The 19,775-nt window shown below is 37.9% G+C and overlaps 1 protein-coding gene across 50 annotated transcripts in view; it reads left to right on the top strand.

The window, feature by feature from the left end:
* PHF21A (PHD finger protein 21A) overlaps positions 1 to 19,775 on the top strand; it is a 193,845-nt gene that overhangs the window by 42,866 nt on the left and 131,204 nt on the right. The window lies entirely within an intron of this gene.

Below are 19,775 nucleotides of genomic sequence, written 5' to 3'. Positions count from 1 at the left end.
GCCACCAGGTGGAGTGTGACAATTGACAGAGCTATCTGAGCCACCAGGGAAGTTAATCTGACAAAGCATTTGTTTTCTTGTTCCTTTCCCACCATTCTCCCTCTGGTTAAAAGGCGCGGTTTTGGAGTAGGTGAATGTGTGAGCCAAAATGATAAGGTGACTTTCAATTGATAGTTCATGCTTGTTGAAGATTTTTAGTTATATAGTTCTCAATAATTGATTTTTGTGTTATATTTTTTTAAACTTTTATTTAGTGAAATAATAGCAATGAGAGTAATTTATTCCTGGAGATTTCTGATTGCATTTATATTATGTATTGTATTGTGTTTTCATTTAACTAATGGGAGAAATACATTTTGAGAACTGTGTGGAATAAATGTGAGTCATTAATGTTTCAGAATAGAATCTTTTTCCAAGCTGCGTGAACAATTGCTTCCCCCACCTTTTATTCGAATGTTTCTACACTCCTCTGTCTTGTCTTCTTCAGAGACAAGAGGTGATTTAGATTAGGGAATTGCCAAACTAAAATTTTGAGTACTTAGCGTGGTGGAGACCAATTTGTAAGGAAAAATATAAACAGCGTTCATTAGATGTATTTGACTCTGAAAGTGATTCAGTTCTCTGAAGTTAAAATGATGTGTATTAGTGAAATGTTCTAGTTTTAGAATTCTTTTAGCGTTGAGCCTTAAAGTTTCAGGGTTTTTTTTGACAAGATGCCAATGAATGAGTCATTTTTGCTGAAAAACTCACGTGTTCTATCAGGGAAAGAAGGTGAGAACTGATTGTGGAGTAGGGGATGTCACAAAGTTAAGATAACCTAAGGCTACATTTGGGGAAAATGGGATGATTCTAAAAAATTTACATTTATTTGAAACCATTGTGAGAACTGATGTAAACATTTGGTTTATTTCTATAACTTTCTAATTTTTTTTTTCTGCTAGAGACCTCACTTAATAGAACATTGCAACCATTTATGTTTAGTGAGATGGGTCATCAAGTGGCAGACTCGGTCTTCTGAACTAAGTTTTGGTATTAGAAACCAGAAGTTTAAAAATGGGTGTAGCATCAGGAAAACCTTGGGTTTACAAAGTAAAGAAAACCAGTGTAAGAAATTAAAATGCAATCTCGCCATTTCTAAAATATTTGCTTAACTATTGGAACAACATTTTTGATAGAACAGAAACTCTGTCATTTTTTAGGTAGGATAGTACTTGAAGGAAGCACAGCTATGACATTAAAAAGCTAGTCCTTCCTCAGACTTATGATATTTTGTTTAAAATAGTTTTGTTTTAGAGCAAACTCCTAATGCTGTGTACTCAACTTTTCGTTTTTCCTTCTCAAAAGATCCACTTAGCCTCTGGCAAAACTTACTGATATTCCTTCCACTTTTATAACTGAAATCTGAATTACCTCACTCACATGACTTAATATTTTAATTTAATATTAATTTATTGGTTGTGAAATTTAAAAACAAAAGTTCAAAGAATGTCATATTCCAAAATTAAGTTATTAACCCTTTGTCGTATGTTTCCATTCTTTTTCTATATGCATTTTTCCATATTCATTTTTTAAACCCACTTGAAAATTTAATTATAGAAGTAATAAATGCATATGTTCTCTTATTTTGCTTTATTAAAAAAATAAAACATTGCAGATAGTCACTAATTCATACAGTAGGCACTTATTAGTTCTTATTTGTTATTGCTACCTCAGTCTTTGGTACTTATTTTATTTCTTTCTCAAGACCAATTACAAAATAATGCACTCCATTTGGGAAAATATGGTCTTTATTAAGCACTCTTCATGGCTAAAATTCAGTGAATTTCAGTGAATTCTTAGTTAGATGGTACCAGTGCTTTCAAATTGTGATTTGAGATTTCTGAATAGAAACTCCCCATGGCCGTTTTTGGAGTCATCTTCTTGCCCCACAGGACTTTAATTTGTGGTCGACAGTTTAAAGTCAGTTTTAGCCCAGACTTGATTGGCTAAGTAAATTATATGTAATGTAGCTAAAATCATGGTTTCAGAAACATTTTAATGATATAGGGATGCACTTATGATAAATAAGTGGAAAAACACATGAACTTCATAGGCGTTAACAATCCCATTTGTGTGTATTGTGTATATACATGTATATAGGTGTGTAAGTGTGTATAAAAAACAGTGTCAGTATAAAATGTTGTTGGAAAGTGATGATTTACCAGTAGTTTATTTTTTCTTTATATTCTTATGTATATTTGCTGCATTCTCCACAATAAATGTTTCTTTTTTAAACTCAGAACTAGCCAATTATACAGAGTGAAGTAAACCAGAAAGAAAAACACCAATACAGTATACTAACACATATATATGGAATTTAGAAAGATGGCAATGAGGACCCTGTATGCAGGACAGCAAAGGAGACACAGATGTGTATAACGGACTTTTGGACTCAGAGGGAGAGGGAGTGGGTGGGATGATTTGGGAGAATGGCATTGTAACAGGTATACTATCATGTAAGAATCGAATCGCCAGTCTATGTCTGACGCAGGATACAGTATGCTTGGGGCTGGTGCACGGTGATGACCCAGAGAGATGTTATAGGGAGGGAGGTGGGAGGGGGTTCAAGTTTGGGAACGCATGTACACCCGTGGTGGATTCATGTCAATGTATGGCAAAACCAATACAGTATTGTAAAGTAAAATAAAGTTAAAAAAAAAAAAAAGCAATTAGAGCAGAGAACTCAGTGAGATATTAAATATTTTACTCACTATTTTTAATAATTCTTCCTGATGAAGTGAAGAAAATATTTTATTAATTAAAAAAAAAATAAAATCAGAACTACACAAGAAAATACTATTAAAAAATTTTTTAACACCAAAGTCTTATATTTTCTGAGGATAGTTAGCCTTTAAAACTCTAATGACATTCTCCTTATGGTATATGAACCACTCCAATCAGAGAATCCAACTATTTTAAACACTAGAAATACTGAATTGTGGAAGCAGCTATTAATTTCTTTAACAGGATTCGTTTTCATTCTGCACCCCTCCCCTTTCATTTTTGACATGCATATGTGGTCTTTTACTTGTCATAGTGGAGATTCTAATAGTGGAGCCAATGCACTTAGCTGCTTTAGCGCTCTGCTCTCATTCGAATTCATTCATTGTTACAATAGAAGCAGTCTTGCATCCCAGAGTTTGTTGCTTATTCCGATTGCAGTTGAGGTTTTCATCTTTGAAACTACTTGGCTGGAGGGCTTTGCCACCTCCCCTCCCCTCCCCTGGTGCTCTCCTGGCCAGGCATCAGATAGGTTGCAGCTTAAAAGTTACTTCCTCAGAGGACCGATCTCTGAAACCCCTTCTTCCTGTCAAAACCAACAGTTTCTGTTATAATCTCTCATCCAACCCTTCATTTTTCCTGCATAGCTATGCCACTTAGGATTAGGGTTCAGCTGTGAATGATTGAAAACCCAAAGTGAAAATGGCGTAAACAAGGTAGAATTTTGTCGGTCTCATGTGAAAGCTCTGTGGGGGTAGTAAGGCTGGTCATAGTGGTTCCACAGTGCCAGGGAACCCAAGCTCCTCCTATTCTTTGCACTGCCATCCTCAGCGTGAAGCTTCCACATGATAGTCCAAAATAGCTGCTCCATCTGGCAAAAAGGGGGAAAACAAGCCCTTTATTTTTAAGGATTTTACTGGAAGTTTCATGTCTCACTTCCAGTTAGATCCCATTGGTCAGAACTTGGTCACATGGCCCCCACTAGAAGCAGGGAAGGCTGGGAAGTATAGTCTATTCCAGATGGCCATGGGCAGATAAAATTCAGGGACTCTGGTACTGAGCAAGAGGGAAATAAATTCTGGGGATAATTAGCAATTTTTGCCACAATAGTTTATCAAAATTTATAATTACATATATATGGCTATTGTTTTTTAATACCTGTTGTCCTCACTAGACTGTTTCGAGAAGTCAGGGAGCATACTTACCTCTTTATTCCAAGTATAGTATTTAGCATAATATTAAGCATAAAATAATATTTAGCACAGAAAGGCATTTATATTTCTTAAGTGAATTATTTTATATACCTGATCTTTTTCTGTACTTGTAGATACTTTTTTAAATGGTGCATCTTGCTTTTTATATTTTTTTAAGCTTAAAATACTATGAACATTTTCATACATTTTTGAATGTTCTTTAAGAATGAAACTTTTAATAGCTTTGAATATTTAATAGTCTGGTTTGATCATAACTATTCACTCTATTATTTGATGATATTTTGTTTTTTTGTTATTTATAAATGTTGTTATGATAAATACCCTTATATGTGAATCTGTTCTAATTGCCTCAGGATACATTCTCAGGTGTGAGATTATTGGGTGTATTGGTCAGCTATTGCCATAACAGTTCTGCATAACAAACCAGTCTTCTATTAAATTACAACACTAAGTTTCACACTGGGTCTGTTGATCCTCCTGATCTACGCTGGCTTGACCAGGAACATCTACTTCAGTCTGTGGGTTAGTTGGCTTGCCTCAGGCTGTCAGGTGGGTTAGACTCCTCTAAGTTTGTTTGGTCTGAGGCCAGTCATGAGGGGACAGCAGCTACCTGGGGCATATCCATGTCATGGTTTATCACTGGAGTGTAAGACACAAGCCAGGCTACCAAAACACATTTTAAGCCTCTGCTGGCATTGTCAAAGCAAATCACCAAAACAAATCGTGTGGTCATACCTTGCAAAATTATATGACAAAGGGTGTGAATGTATACTTTTATGACGAAGTATGAAGAGTTGAGAGCAATAATCCATCTACCACTCTTGGTCAAAGTGTATAAAAAGCTTTTAAAATATTCAACAACAACAACTTATTTCTAAATAGCCTCCAGAAAAGGCTAATCAGATTAACAGCATTAGTGAGAGTACCAAGTTCTCCCTAAGAGATACCTTGAGAGGAGGCAGGGTAAGGGGAAGCACTGTGCAGATTTTGAAGATGGAGTAATATGTATCTGATGCTTATCTGAAAATATATTTTTCAGGCCATTTGTCCCTGGTACACATATTACATAGTATTCCATAAAATTACCTTTTGGTTTTTCTTTCACTCTTTCCACTATTTTTCTTAATCCTTTTAAGAGAGGTAGAGTCCTTCATAATCTTTGGTATTTGCTGCTGAATCTGTGTGTAAAAATCATAGTCTCTTTTCCTCACAGATTACTTAACCTAATACAAGATGAAACATTTTTCTGAGGGTTTAATAAATAGTTGCTGTTCATGGAACTATTCTCATTTAAAATTTGAACATATTGTAGTAAAGTGAATTCTGAGGCCTTTGGGAGAGAAATCTCTGTCCTGCCATAACTAATTATGTTTCTGACGCATAGAACAACATAATTTAAGCTAAGTGGGCGACGTGAACAGTGGGCTGGGTGGGGAGTCGAGAAGGGGGCGCAGAGTTTGATTCTGTTCCTTACTCTGTGACAGACTTGTAGGTAGATTTTTGATCTATCAAATAATTTAATATGTCTAATTCATTATTTATGGAATGTTTGAATAATGCCTTTTATGAGTTAATGAACATGTATCTATTGAGTGCACTGAGTAGTTTTGAAGGTACGTTCTGTTTAAATGGAAACTGTTAGCTTCAGTCATGCTGGTCTACTTCATCTCATATGTAATTCCCTCATCTTATAAGTAAAGTACTACTTTTTAAAGGAGCTTAGAACATTTCACATTTAACTCAGTCATGAGTACATCATCATAATACATAAACTGGGACATGAACTATTTGTGACTTATATAATTAATTGTATCAGATTCAAGACTAGAATCCAGATCACTGTACTATTTGTTCAGTTTTATTTAGTAAATTATATTCTTAAATTATTCTCTGAACCTTTATCTATCAAATATTTTTTGAAATAGGACATTAGGCACAATAATTACATTGCCTTTAAGCTTCATTGCCTTGGAGTCATGTAAGTAAATTGCCTCTTGTAGTCTCATATTGGTAACCTGACACATGACTGTCTCTAGCCTCTGATACCAGTAACCATAGAAAGTCACCCCGTCTCATCCATATCCAAACTAATGTGATTGGCATGTCGTGTTAGAATTTAAGGTCGTTTTCTTAGAGATCCTTGAATTATGATGGGAATCTGACCTCATCTTCATCCAAAGTTTAGGAGTTCCTACAACTTAATTAGTTCATCCCTCCTGTTAAATATTTATGTGAAACTATCAGTCCAACTATTTGTTGGTTTTACTGCCTCTTGTGTACATCGGTTCTTTCTCCCTTGCTTCAAATATAGGAAGTGTATTATTTCAAATTTTTCCTGGTGAAATCCTTGTATTCAGCGAAGATGAGATGAGTGAAGGGCTAAGAAATACAGGACAGGAACATCAAGTCTCTAACGACTGGGAAGCTGTATGCGTGTGATGTGGCTCTGGTTCCCAGGGATGCATTGTCTCCTGGTTCTTTTTAATCTTTATTCTCAGAGTTCAGCTGTCTCTTTGGCTGGAAGTTGCGACCTGCCGGTCAATGATTTGATCATTTGAGATAGAAAAGCTTATTGAAGGAACTCGTATTTTAATAATACCGTGCCATGTTATTGTAGGACATTTTACCTGAATACGGTGGAGGAATATCAGGTAAGTTTGGTGACTTGTACCGAGTGCAACCATCTGCTTCTGAGCTGTCTTCTTCTCAGGTCATCCTAATCGTTTATTTTTGGTACTTGTAAATGCAGTGACTTAAAAATAATCAGATGAAAATTTTAATCCTGTCATCAGGTGTTGCATGTCAGTAAAGTTAAATAATCAGCTCCTTCTAGTTTATTCCCTTCTCCCTAGGATCTGTGGTGTTTTTTTTTTTTTTTTCCTTCAAATTTCTTTGTCATTCTAAGTTTCTGACTCATCTGTTTCTTCCATACCCATTTACTGAAAGTTTTCTGTGGTGAAAGGCATGGTCCTAGGCCCATGGGAAATGCTGAGGATGAAAACTTTACAGTGTTCCTTACCTGTGACTGGTCATGAGCTAAAAAGATGCAAGCTCATTTTTCCTGACACCTTTGATAACTCATTCTTGATCTCCTCTCTTTAATCCTTTCCTACCGTACATACATACCCTGTAAGTTTTCGGTTTTCACCTTTATTCACTGGGTTCTCTCAATACTTTTGGTCTCCCAACAGCATTTGTACATGCTGTTTTCTACAGCTGGAATTCTCTTTCCTCTTTGCCTGGTAAATTCCTGCTTATCCTCTGAAGACCCAGTTTAAACAAAGATCCTCAAAAGGTTCCCTTGACTTTTGTCCACTCTCCAGAAGGAGTTAAATATCCATCTTCTGTGTACCCTTGGTGTTTGTGCCTGCTTCTCTTATTTGTACTTATACGTTGTATTATAATTATATATTTGTAAGTTTCTCCAGGACAGGGAGTGTGTCTTGTCATGTTTATACCCCTCAAGGCTACCGTGGTAGATTTGTAGCAAGCATTTTTTAATGTAGTAATTCATTATGCTTTCAAGAAGCTAGTAGTCTAGTAAGGTGGATTTCCATACTAAGGTGTTTTACCATTGAAAGGAGATTTCCATTCATATAGTTCAATTCCCCCTTTTTGGGGGAAAAACATTCTCAATATTATTTCCTACTTAATTCTTTAAAAGCACTCAATATATTTTAAAAAAGAACACTGACATTATTAACCTGTGTTCTAGTTCAGAGCAGCTTTATCTTAGTTGCAGGAAAGGAAAACTTTTATGAGGTGAAGTAGCATAAACTAGTAAATGGGCCTGGGTCCAGCTATCTAGGAATGCAGTATATCTAGAAACAGTCTCTTCTGCAGTGTTGCTACGTCACATACCTCTTTGTCTTGTACTTTCTCCAAGTCCTCTTTTGGTTTTTTCCCCCGATTTTATAAAACATGCTTACATGTCTCATATTCTTTTAAACAACAACAAAATTCCTTCCTTTGTTGCTTAATTTCTTTCTGCTATTGCCTTGTCTTTCTCTCCTTCCCATTCCTTTGTTATTAAACTTATTAAACCATGAAATATTATTCAACTCAGGCTCTTTTTATATTACTTTTTTATAACCTTGTGGTTCCTTGTCAGCCTAACTGTAGTCAGTTTCCATTTTCATTCTACTTTATTGAGCTCACTGGAACTTCTGTTAACATAATTGCCAAATCTAAAGGAAATTTTTCACACTTCTTCTTACTTGAAGTAAGTAGTATTTCATACTAATGATGGCATTCGTCAGTCTTCTTCAGAGAACCAAGAAGCTTCGTTTCCTGGTCTCCTTTTACATCTTTGAATGAACTTGCTCAGTTTCCTTCTCAAACAGTTCTTCCTCAGTCTGCCCTTTAAAAACTAATATTCCATGGTATTTTATCCTTTTCATCTTTTCTTATTTTTTCCCCTGGTGGGTGATATCCTGCCTTAAACCACTACTGAATGCCACTGACCTCCAAATGTTTATTTGTCTTCTCCTCTCTTTCCTGACCTCCGGACAGATATGTATTTTCAGCTTCTTCCTACTGGATGTCCCAAAGCTCTGTATTCTCGAAACAGATCTCGGTATCCACCCCTCTTCAACTTCTTGTTGTTGTTGTCCAGTCACTAAGTCATGTCCGACTCTTTGCCACCCCGTGGACTGCAGCACACCAGGCTGCCCTGCCCTTTACTACCTCCCACAGTTTGCTCAGACTTATGTCCATTGCGTTGGTAAGGCCATCCAACTATCTCATCCTACTTCTCCTTCTTTCCCTTTGTGGTTAATGATACCCTATTCCTCCAGTAGCCAAGCAGAAACTTGGAAATAATTATGAAGTTCTTTCTCTGTCATATCCATGATTACAAAGTCCTGTTTATTCAGGCTCCTCAATATTCCCACCCCCTTTTCAGTACCTTCCTAGTGCCCTTTCCATGATATTACCTTGCATCCAGTTACTATGTTTTTTGATTCAGCCTTTTCACTATTTTCAGGCTGATCTAAAGTCAAACCCTTGAATGTTGCTTTCCTGCTTGAGATCCTTCAGTCAGTAGCTCACTTTCTCGTACTCTAGGAGAAAGTCCAAATGCATTATGATGGCTCAGAAACCCCTCATAATCTCACCCATGGCTGCCTCTCTACCTAACTTATACATACCTTTTCCTCCAGACTCGCTGCATACTTAAATTTTCTTGGATATGCTCTGTTTTTATTTGACCTCGAATGTTCTTTCTCATCTTCTTTGCTTAGTGCAAACCTGGAGTTACCATCTGCCCTTTGACCCAGTAAGCTAATATTCAGGGCATTGTAATTCAGTAATAGTTCAGTAATAAAAACTGAAAGTAACTACAAATAAATCAGGGTGCAATTAGCAAGTAATATACAGGAGCTATATATGCATATTATGAGGTGCTTAACTGGATAGAAAGATGAATGGAAGGTGAAAAAAATAAATTCTAAAACAGATGTACAATATGATTCATTATTTAAAATAAAAAATAGTTAAAAATCTTGTTTGTATGCATGTATTTATGATGATTTATTTTTTTGTATATTCTTTTCTAATTTTTAAAAATATAAAAGTATACTATAAATACAAAAACTGTACACACACACACCCCCATATATATATGTGTGTGTGTGTGTGTGTGTATATATATATATATATATACACTCTATATGTATGTGCATATGGCTCCAATGTATTTTTACAAATTGAAATACCCAGGTAACTAGCGCCCATATCAGTATCAGAACATTACCATAGCCACAAAAAATGTTATGTGCTTTCTTCAGTTCACTACCCACCTCCACTATTGTGACTTCTAACAGCTTAGATTAATTTTGCCTGTATGAAATCAAATAAGGTATTCTGTTTTCTTTCTGGCTTACTTTGTTCAACATAATGTTTATGAGATTGTGTCTGTTGGAAGTTTTTCTTAAAAACTAAAATATAGAGAGTCACAGTAAGTTGTCTTTTAAAATTTTATATCACTGAAGAATAAAAGTTTGTCATCTCCTAGATATACCCACCCTAAAATCTCTTGGCATTGTTAAATGTGTTCTCTTGTGAATTGATAGTTCCTTGCTCTCTTGTTTTTATCACATTTCATTAATTGTATGTTTATCTCCCTTCTAGATTGTGATTCCCTGAGTAGTGTGGGTTTTTTTTTTTCCATCCTTAAAATCGAGTATATACTTAGTGTTTCACACACAGTGGGTACTTTACATTCTAGTCTCTGTGTTCTAGATTGCGCCGTATATTTACTGGCCTTGCCTACTGAATTTCTCTGAACTGATTTCCTCATCTCTAATATGGTCATTATGATTGCATCAGCTCCTATACTTTTGGTGGTGGTGCTGCTGCTAAGTCGCTTCAGTCATGTCTGACTCTGTGTAACCCCATAGACGGCAGCCCACCAGGCTCCCCCGTCCCTGGGATTCTCCAGGCAAGAACACTGGAGTGGGTTGCCATTTCCTTCTCCAAAGCATGAAAGTGGAAAGTGAAAATGAAGTCCCTCAGTCCTGAGGTCTTAGCAACCTCATGAACTGCAGTCTGCCAGGCTCCTCTGTCCATAGGATTTTCCAGGCAAGAGTACTGGAGTGGGGTGCCATCGCCTTCTCCGTCCTATACTTTTAGCTGCACGTAACTGAGCACGCAATTGAAAGTGGCTGAAACAGTAAGTGGACTTATTGATTCACCTAGTAAGTTGCTAGAGTTGACCAGTTCAGCATCGTAGCAACACCATGCGAACACATGTTCTGGTCATCTTTCTGCTCTGCCACCCTTAGCGAGTCAGCAAACATTGCTTGTTGTCACAATATTGCTGCTGCTGCTGCTCCAGGCTTTACATCCTTCCAGTTCTTCTGGTATGTCTCTTCTTAAGAGGGAAGAAGAACTTAATTAGAAATTATTCAGCAGATTTTGCATCCTGTTGACCACACTTTTGCCACATACTAGTGTCTAAAGTAGTGACTGGCAGAAAGAGTGGGTCCAAGACTAACTTATATCCTGGAACTGAGGATTCGCCTCTCAAACATTTGAACACTAGATATAAAAATTAGTTTCTTGTTAGCAAGTAAACAGAAGAGATAGAGAGTAATAGATTTGAAAAGGCAATCAACAGTATCTGTCTGTCTCCATCTATATAACAGTTGTCCCTACTATTGTAAGTTAAATATAATATATATTTGAAAATATGTGAGCCCTTAGTGCTTGTTACTGGTTTCATAGATTGTTTTAGAAAGGTCTCCCTTTGCCAGCTTACCTAACAACCTGCTTTAGGTCAAGGAATGTAAAAATAATTTTGCTGTTTGCCAGAGTATCAATAGTATATTATTGTAAGGGTAAATCTTTTACAGAAAGCAGTGTAATTTATTTCAAATATGAACTGTAAATTATTTTGAAGTTTTTCAGTATTTAAAATTTATTTTCTATAAGCTATCATCATCATCACTGTTACTAATATTATAGTCTATGCCTTTGAAGCATGGCAGCCTGATGTCTCTTGGTTAACAATTCCTTTTACCCACCTGCATTCTTCAGAAAAGCCAGAGTTTTATCAAACCCAATGGTATTCATGGATTTCAGTTTTTTAAAAGGTTGAACACTATAAATGACAGGCAAAATCAACAGATTACTTCATTTCGTTTTTTATTTTTTACCGATTAGGGTAGGAGAGGGGCTTCCCTGGTGGCTCAGCAGTAAAGAATCCACCTGCAATGCAGGAGACATGGGTTTGATCCCTGGGTTGAAAAGATCCCCTGGAGGAGGGCATGGCAGCCCACTCCAGTATTTGCTGGTGAATCTCCTGGGCAGAGAAGCCTGGTGGGCTACAGGTGGTGGGCTTGCAGAGTTGGACACAACTGAAGCAACTGAGCACAGGGCGGGAGAGCCAGACAGGAAGACAAGTGTGCTCTTGAGCTCTTGTCTTCATTTGGCGGCTGGTTAGATGACAGGCTGCCCTCCAGGATTGTCTTTACAGAAGACACATTCCCCAAAGTTGATTTTTCTCTAAGTTCAGGAAGCAAATGTTTGTGTGAATCAGCAGGGATCGGCTAACCTCTCTCATACTAGCTTCGTCTGAAAACAACAGAGTGATTATTAGTTTCTGTCAGTTAAGCACCAAATATTCCTTTGCTCTGAAAAATGAGGCCTTAGCAGTCTTCAACTAATGTGTTTAATTTGTCACCTTTTGTCCTACTCCCACTTCCACTTTTAAAAAACCTCTTCCTTTTGCCAAAACAAATTATATCATTTTGACCAAGAAGAACACTAAAGGTGGAGATCAGTTCTGAGCTTACTTCTATGAGCAGTGAATGATTATTGCTAATCCTGTTTTATCTAGTGCTTCTGTCATCTAATATAGTGATTGGAGAAGAAGTTAACATTGCCTTTTCCTATGGAGTCAAGAGGCACAGATAAGCTTACAATGAAAAGTTGCATTTCCTGAAGTGAAGTTGGGGAGTGTATTAATCGACAGGAATGGAAATTTGTTTTTCTGAGTGTGCCTCATTTATTACAGATTGTAGAAGTTGGTTGTGAATTTGAGACAGATTTATGAAGATTTTGAGTTAATCCATCACTTCTATTTAATTAAGAATGAGGTGGCAGTCTTACTTTTTTTTAAACATAAATTATTCAGAAGTTCACCTTTTCCATAGAATGTTTGTTTGATTTTTTTCATCTGCAGTGAAGTCTTACAGACTATTACTCATACCCCAAATCCCCAACTAAAGTCAAGGTAGACAAAAGTAACAGAGGTCATTTATAAACATCTGTTACATTAACTTCTGAAGACACTTAACTGTTTACTCTGATTTCTGTTTGTCCCAGATGTGAGTTCATCAGATGAGACTGTTGGCAAGTTATCAGAGTACTGCCCCTGAGCCGCACCCTCTGCTAATAGCTGATAAGATTGTATCTACAACTTTTAAAATTTCCAGTATTCCCTCTTTGTGACTTCCTTTCCTCTTTCAACTTGCTTGTCTTCCTTGGTTCCAAAGAAGTTTATAGCCATGACTTCTAAAGAGAAATTGATTAGTTCTCCAAAGATGGAAAGAGTGATATGAATCCCTGGAGCTGGGATCAGCAAACTATGGCCTATACCTGGGCACATCTGTCCAACATTTGGGGGATGTTGTTGGAATACAGCCACCTAGTTTTCATTTACATACGGTCCTGGCTGCTTTGGGGTTTCAGTGGCAAAATTGAGTAGCTGCAACAGAGATCTGCCCATTTATAGAAAAGATTTGCCAACTTGAGAGAAATTTAACCAGAGAGGCACTTGACTGAGAGGTAGTAGGCACAGTATAACAGTGAAGATCAGCAGTGAGTGCCACACTGGAAACAGTTTGTATACCGAATAATGAAAAGGCCCTCTAATGTGCATACATTCCAGCCCCATAGTTTTCAGTTTATTTTTTAAAAGCTGCTTTGTTTGGATTTTTTTCTCCCTCCCTTCTACTCCCTCTCCTTTCTCTTATAGATTTATTGAGGCATAATTAATATAAAATAAACTATGTAGTTTTTCTTTTAAAGAGTGTAAGTTTTAATGAGGTAAAACCATCATCATCATCAAGATAATGAGCATACCCATTACCTCTAAAGGTTTCCATGTATTCCTGGTAACCCTTCTTTTCCTTCCTTACTTTGCCAGTCCTGTCCCCAGGCAAGCATTGGTCTGCTTTTTGTCGCTCTAGATTGTTTTATACATTTTAGAATTTTAATGTATATATTTATACAGTATGTACATTTGGGGATTTTTTTTCCAGTCTTTTTGTTGTTGTTTAGTCGCTGAGCTGGGTCTGACTCTTTTGCGACCCTATGGACTGTAGCCCACCAGACTGCTCTGTCTGTGAGATTTCCCAGGCAAGAAAACTGGAGTGGATTGCCATTTCCTCCTCCAAGTGATCTTCCTGACCCAGGGATTGAACCCACCTTTCTTGCATTGACAGGCAGATTCTTTACCACTGAGCCACCAGGGGAGCCCTCCCAGTTTTTAGCTATTAGAAATAAAGCTACTATGGGAAAGACTAGAGATCGCTTCAAGAAAATTAGAGATACCAAGGGAACATTTCATGCAAAGATGGGCTACATAAAGGACAGAAATGGTATGGACCTAACAGAAGCAGAAGATATTAAGAAGAGGTGGCAAGAATACACGGAAGAACTGTACAAAAAAGATCTTCACGACCCAGATAATCAGGATGATGTGATCACTAATCTAGAGCCAGACATCTTGGAATGTGAAGTCAAGTGGGCTTAGAAAGCATCACTACGAACAAAGCTAGTGGAGGTGATGGAATTCCAGTTGAGCTGTTTCAAATCCTGAAAGATGATGCTATGAAAGTGCTGCACTCAGTATGCCAGCAAGTTTGAAAAACTCAGCAGTGGCCACAGGACTGGAAAAGGTCAGTTTTCATTCCAATTCCAAAGAAAGGCAATGCCAAAGAATGCTCCAACTACCACACAATTGCACTCATCTCACATGCTAGTAAAGTAATGCTCAAAATTCTCCAAGCCAGGCTTCAGCAATACATGAACTGTGAACTTCCTGGTGTTCAAGCTGGTTTGAGAAAAGGCAGAGGAACCAGAGATCAAATTGCCAACATCTGCTGGATCATGGGAAAAGCAAGAGAATTCCAGAAAAACATATATTTCTGCTTTATTGACTATGCCAAAGCCTTTGACTGTGTGGATCACAATAAACTGTGGAAAATTCTCAAAGAGATGGGAATACCAGACCACCTAACCTGCCTCTTGAGAAATCTGTATGCAGGTCAGGAAGCAACAGTTAGAACTGGACATGGAACAACAGACTGGTTCCAAATAGGAAAAGGAGTACGTCAAGGCTGTATATTGTCACCCTGCTTATTTAACTTCTATGCAGAGTACATCATGAGAAACGCTGGACTGGAAGAAACACAAGCTGGAATCAAGATTGCTGGGAGAAATATCAATCACCTCAGATATGCAGATGACACCACCCTTATGGCAGAAAGTGAAGAGGAGCTAAAAAGCCTCTTGATGAAAGTGAAAGTGGAGAGTGAAAAAGTTGGCTTAAAGCTCAACATTCAGAAAACGAAGATCATGGCATCTGGTCCCATCACTTCATGGGAAATAGATGGATAAACAGTAGAAACAGTGTCAGACTTTATTTTTCTGGGCTCCAAAATCACTACAGATAGTGACTGCAGCCATGAAATTAAAAGACACTTACTCCTTGGAAGAAAAGTTCTGACCAACCTAGAGAGCATATTCAAAAGCAGAGACATTACTTTGCCGACTAAGGTCCGTCTAGTCAAGGCTATGGTGTTTCCAGTGGTCATGTATGGATGTGAGAGTTGGACTGTGAAGAAGGCTGAGCGCCAAAGAATTGATGCGTTTGAACTGTGGTGTTGGAGAAGACTCTTGAGGGTCCCTTGGACTGCAAGGAGATCCAACCAGTCCATTCTGAAGGAGATCAACCCTGGGATTTCTTTGGAAGGAATGATGCTAAAGGTGAAGCTCCAGTACTTTGGCCACCTCATGGGAAGAGTTGACTCATTGGAAAAGACTCTGATGCTGGGAGAGATTGGGGGCAGGAGAAGGGGACGACCGAGGATGAGATGGTTGGATGGCATCACGGACTCGATGGACGTGAGTCTGAGTGACCTCCAGGAGATGGTGACGGACAGGGAGGCCTGGCGTGCTGCGATTCATGGGGTTGCAAAGAGTTGGACACGACTGAGCAACTGAACTGAACTGATGAGCATTCATATGCAAGTCTTTGTGTAGAGATAGCTTTCATGTATCCTCGGTAAATACCTAGGTGTGGCTTCAGTGGTAGAGTATGTGTATTTTTAACTTTTTTAAAGAAACTGCCAAAACGTTTCTAAAGTGGTTGTACCATTTTACATTCCTGTCAGCAGTGTATGAGAATTTGAGTTGCTCTGCATCCTTAGCCGTTTATTCTTAAACACTTTAAACATAACAGCCAAGAATCTCAGCTAGTTAAGGGAAGCTACTAGCAGATCCAGAGAACTGAAAGGGACAATTAAAAATAACTATAACTTTAGATCCTCTGATCAGAAAGAGAAAGATATTGTATCCCTGAAGCAGGAATAGGATGCTAGGAAAAAACCATTAGAAAACAAAAACGAGTTCTTTTTTTAAAAAAATTGAAGTATAGATGATTTATAGTGTTGTATTCGTTTCAGGTATACCAAAAAGAATTCTTGATAATAAAAAGTGAAATGTTTAGAAGATGCAATAGGAGTAATCTTTCAATAAATAGATGAAGAGACAAAGGGATGAGTGATGGAGAAGAGGAATTTTCAAGGATCAATCCAAGAGGTCTAATGCCTGACTAATAGCAATTATAATGCAAGAGGACAGAAAATGGAGAAGGGGAAATCATCCAATAATGAATATAAGGAAATTCTCAGAACTGGAGAGCATACATTCCAGATTAATAAGAGTTTGTGCTGCGTGCTCACTCAATTGTATCCGACTCCTGGTGATCCTTCCCTGGTGGCTCAGATGGTAAAGCATCTGCCTACAATGCAGGAGATCCGGGTTCAAACCCTGGGTCAGGAAGATCTGGAGAAGAAAATGGCAACCCACTCCAGTATTCTTGTCCATAGATAGAGGAGCCTGGTAGGCTACAGTCCATTGGGTCCCAAAGAGTTGGACAGAACTGAGTGACTTCACTTTCTTTTCTTTCTTTCCTGGCGACACTATGGACTGTAGCCCTCCAGGCTCTTCCTGTCCATAGAATTTTCCAGCCATGAATACTGGAGTGGGTTGCCATTTCCTATTCTAGAGTTTACTGACTGCCTGAAACTATGAGTGAGAAAAGACTAACCCTCCCCCCTCCCCAACCCCTGCACCAGGGCACATTACTGTGAAACTTCTGAAAGATACTTTGAATAAAAGCTCCTGAATGCTTCCTTAAAGGGAGGGGGAAAAAACACAAGGATTGGGAATCAAACGGCATCAGCCTTCTCAGCAGCAGTTCAGGAAGCTAAAATTCAGTATAATGTTGCTTGTGAAAAACAATTATTTCCCATCCCAAGTCTTGATGATAAGTCTGAGGTGTAGAATAGACACAGTAGACATGCAAGATTACAAACCTACCTCCCATGCACCCTTTTGAGGAAGCTATTGAAGGATGTTCTCTATCAAAACAAGAAAATACATCAATAAAGATGAAAACATGGATCCAGAAACAGGGAATCCACTACAAAAGAGAGATGAAGAAAATCTATCTGATGAAGGAAAAACACAGATGACTATTGTACAGTAGGTTTAGAGAGCAACCAGTTTAGGTTGAACAGAAGGATGGAGGTCTCTAGGAAAGATGTAGCCAAGAAAGAAATGGACTGATAGATTATATGATGTGTTTGGAGCCATTATTTAGAGATGTTTTCTAACTTCTTTAGAGAGTATGGGGTGGAATTAATGATGGGAATATAGAAAACTAAGCAAATGACAAAGAGCATTTTTAGTTTCGGGAATAACAAAATGTGCAAAAAAATAAGTATAACTCTAGTAGTCATTGTCTTACTAGTTAATGTTACTTGCATGGTTCTAATAGTATATTCTAATATTATAAACCTTAAATAGGGATTTAACTAAAAATTGTGAGATGACTGCAGTGGGAATAGGAAGTGGGAAAGGGGAAAGTAGTAAATTAAATTTTAATTATCTGTAGTAGGAATTCAGTAGGTAATGATTAAAGTGAAAAATCAAGAAATCACAATGACTATATAAAACATATAATAAATAATTGTAAAATATATATATATAATATAAAGATAAGATAAACACTTAAATCACTAAGATAGTTAAAAGTGGTTTCCTAAAAGGAATCGGGCTAGAGAGTTGGAGAGGGTCGGTGCAAGGGACTGCTGTTTTTATTGTAAGTCTTATAGTAGTATTTTTTTTAAAGCTGTGTATATTATATTATATATATATTTTGCTTCAGTTAAAAAGCAAAACAGGAAAATGAAAGTCTGGACTTTTTAGATGGGATGTTTGTTAGTTTTTGTGGAATTACCCTGGACTCCTGAGGGAGGTCATCTCTTGACTTAAGTCTTTGGCCTGCCACCCATCCCATCCCAGACAGTTAGGGACTGTGCTTCGGCTCATAAATTCTTCCTTTTCATTTTTATTAGTATAGGCCATAACGTGACTCCAAAATTTGGTTAAGGTGTTCCTTGGGAATCTATAGGAGAGAGAAACTGGCCCTTGAGTTGGTTGCTCTTCTCTTCTGGATGGGTTAATAGTTTCAGGCTCTAATAATGAAGTAATAATAATATAATAATGAAACATAATAAAAGCATATTGCTACTGATGAGTTCAGCCCCATAGGATATAATGTCTCTTTTGCCCTTAGGTGATATACTCAAAGCCCCCTAACTATAAATTCCATGAAAACCAGGGATTTTTACTTGTTTTACAGCCAGGGAAATACTGGCTATTGTATTTAACATGCTTGATGAAATTCTATCTTGAATGTAATGAAAAGCTTTAACGATCAATTCATTTGGCAAATATTTATTGAGGACCTCCTATATGCCAGGCACCCTTCTGGATGCTGACAGTACAGTTGACCCTTGATCAATATGAGTGTGAACTGCATAGGTCCACTTACATGTGGATTGTTTTCGGTAGTAAGTACTTCAGTGCTGTATGATCTGCGACTGGTTGAATCAACTCCCACGTTGTTTAAGGGTCAACTGTATATCAGTCCTGTGCGTACATGCGTGCTAAGTGGCTTCCATCGTGTCCGACTCCTTGCGACCGTATGGACTATAGCCCACAAGGCTCCTCTGTCCTTGGGATTCTCCAGGCAAGAATACTGGAGTGGATTGCCATTCCCTTCTCCAGGGGATCTTCCCGACCCAGGGATCGAACCCAGGTCTCCTGCAGCTTCTGCATTGAGGCAGATTCTTTACCACTGAGCCACCAGGGAAGCCCCATCAGTCCTGTAAGTTGCAGCTTTTCTTTTAGTCCTGTATTAGAAGTTTGAAACACTTTGAACTGCCAATCAGAGTCTGAATCAGATTTCATTTTACTGATGTTAAAGCACACTTGAGCCTGAAAAGGAAACACCCCTAATGTTTCCTCTGTTGGGGATATCTATTTAGTTTTTTCTGAGTGAGTGATAGGAAGTTGTGAGGTTGTGCTGCTTGACATCTTAGAATATTGACAGTTTATCCTTCCTCCTTCCCCTACCTCTGTGGTAGGGCAGTGGTGGTATTCAGGCTGTGTGTCTCTAGTTTCTGTTTTCTGCAAGTTTAAATGAGATCTTTCACATTTAACAAGACTCTCTCAGAGGTGACATGTTCGAGGACTAGAGTTCTCGAAGTTGGAAAATTACCTGACAGAAACCCTCTGCAAAATAGAGAAAGAGTTATGTTTTGAGTTTACATCAAAAACTGATTAGACTTTTTCCAGATTGTGTTTTGTACCTGTCAGTCAAGTTAAGAGGTAAGTTACCCAGTGACAAACTTGAAAATGTGCTGTGCAGGCTTGGTGTTTTAGAGGAAAATTCCTCCTAAGAATCATATTTTTATACTTTTTTGCTCCGAGTTGGCTTTCACCTGGAAAATCTGTTGCATTTAAGCCAGGGTTAGTGGGTAGTGCCTTCTCGGGAGACCTGATCTCAGTTTGGATGGGGCAGACTTCCTTTTCAGTGAATGGGGGCAGACTCTAGAACAGCTCTGCTGCTGCCTGTTTGCACTTGTGAGACTCCTTGCTGCTGCTGGATTTACAGTTTTAGTTGATTTCAACCTGAGCCATATTATGGATGGCACTTTTTTC

Source organism: Ovis aries, chromosome 15, assembly GCF_016772045.2.
Source record: "Ovis aries strain OAR_USU_Benz2616 breed Rambouillet chromosome 15, ARS-UI_Ramb_v3.0, whole genome shotgun sequence".
Classification (NCBI taxonomy): domain Eukaryota; kingdom Metazoa; phylum Chordata; class Mammalia; order Artiodactyla; family Bovidae; genus Ovis; species Ovis aries.
The sequence above is the reverse complement of the archived record's forward strand: the minus strand, read 5'-3'. Positions and strand labels throughout refer to the sequence as shown.